Genomic DNA, 1,971 nt, shown 5'->3' with positions numbered 1-1,971 from the left:
TCAAAAAAAAAAAAAAAAAAAAAAAAAGAAAAAAAGAAAAATAAGGCCCCAACATTCTGGAGCTTGCCATCTTGTAGGAGCCCATACCCTGCCTCTCCTAGGGTTGTGGTTTACCTGTTTTCTCCCTCTCTACACTGCAGGCCCCACAACAGGTGCCTGTGCTGTTTCCAGCTGTGCACCAGTATCCATGCGGGAGGGACTCATGAATGTTTAGCACAGCAATGACTCTCTGGAAGGGCCAGAACCTGGAAACTAGATGAGTTGCTTGAAACCCAAGTGGCCTACCGAGCCAGCCATAGCCGGGCTGAGGATTTGTTGTTGTTGCTGCATTTTGGGGAACATTTCTGGTTTGGGGCCCACAGTACTCCCTACCACTAGGGTTAGCCTCATGGCCAGGGTTCTGGGCCCCCAACCCAATGAACCCAGGTCAGGCAGTCTCCAGCCTCTCCTCCAGAAACTGTTCTCCCAACCTTGGGGAAAATTGCCTCCCAAATTACAGCCCTCCACGTTACAAGCTTTAAACACAGCGCCGAGGACACATAAATTACAGAAGGCCCTTCCCTTTCCTGTTGGATATGTTGAATAATGTAACATTTCAACAATACCAAAAGGTACACTGTATTATTAAAACACACTGGTATTAAAAAAGAAGAAGTGTAGCTACAGTAAAATTGTCACCGACTCCCACCAGATGCCAGAAGAATAAAACCCAAATTACTTTTGCCAGAGACAGGATTCCGAAGGCACAAGGGGAGCCAGGAACTCAGCTGGCTTCACAAGAGTGGTTTAAAAATGGGGGGAGGGCCAGGCGCAGTGGCTCAAGCTTGTAATCCGGGCACTTTGGGAGGCCGAGGTGGGCGGATCACGAGGTCAGGAGATCGAGACCATCCTGGCTAACCTGGTGAAACCCCATCTCTACTAAAAAATACAAAAAAAAAAAAAAAAAAAAAGCCGGGCGAGGTGGCAGGCACCTGTAGTCCCAGCTACTCGGGAGGCTGAGGCAGGAGAATGACGTGAACCCAGGAGGCGGAGCTTGCAGTGAGCTGAGGTCCCGCCAGTGCACTCCAGCCTGGGCGGTAGAGCGAGACTCTGTCTCAAAAAAAAACAAAAAACAAAAAAAAAAAACGGGGTGAGGAGGCTCATTTATTCCGAATATGGTATATTCCCTATCATCTTTACTACTAAAATGAGGTGCTCTGTGTTGTTTTTCTCTTGGTTAAAGAAAGAGCAAGTTTTGCTTTCTTAGTTTGAGTCCCATTTCAAACTCTGCTTTTGGTTAGGAGCTTATGTTTTGCGGGGTGCAGAGGCTGAGGAGGAACTGGGGTGACGGAAAACAGAAGAGAGCAAAGCCAGCAGCCCTGAAAGGTATCATGAGAGGGATTAGCCAGAAAAGACGGCAGAAGTAGAGCCACTGGCACCCAGGGAGAAGCTAGTGTAAGAAAAACAGAAGGAAAGAGAACAGTGCCTTGTGGAACTGCACCCCGGGCAAGCTCCAGGAGGCTGCATACCCTGAGGAAGTGCTGCAGTTCGGAGGGTGCGCAGCTCTAGTGCCTTTGGAGAATTCCATGGTTTTAAAAATGAATGTTGGACCAGGCGCAGTGCCTCACACCTGTAATCCCAGCACTCTGGAAGGCCAAGGTGGGTGGATCGCTTGAGCTCAGGAGTCTGAGACTAGCTTGGGCGCCATGGTGAAAGCCCATCTCTACAAAAAATACAGCCCATCTCTACAAAAGCCCATCTCTACAAAAGCCCATCTCTACAAAAATTAGCCAGGCATGGTGACGCACACCTGTAGTTCAAGCTACTTGGGGGACTGAGGTGGGAGGATTGCTTGAACCTGGGCGGTGAAGGCTGCAGTGAGCTGTGTTCAAGTCACTGCACTCCAGCCTGGGTGACAGAGTGAGACCCTGTCTCAAAAAATAAAATAAAGAAAGAATGTTAAATCCTTGCCATTACTCTCATTCTTTTTTT

The 1,971-nt window shown here is 48.5% G+C and overlaps 1 protein-coding gene across 1 annotated transcript in view; it reads left to right on the top strand.

Moving 5' to 3' along the window:
• RBFOX3 (RNA binding protein, fox-1 homolog (C. elegans) 3) overlaps window positions 1–1,971 on the top strand; it is a 460,304-nt gene that overhangs the window by 22,981 nt on the left and 435,352 nt on the right. The gene's annotated exons all lie outside the window — the stretch shown is intronic.

The sequence above is a fragment of the Mandrillus leucophaeus genome, unplaced genomic scaffold (assembly GCF_000951045.1).
Source record: "Mandrillus leucophaeus isolate KB7577 unplaced genomic scaffold, Mleu.le_1.0 Scaffold1, whole genome shotgun sequence".
NCBI lineage: Eukaryota > Metazoa > Chordata > Mammalia > Primates > Cercopithecidae > Mandrillus > Mandrillus leucophaeus.
Note: the sequence above shows the minus strand (reverse complement) of the source record. Positions and strands in the feature narration are given on the sequence as shown.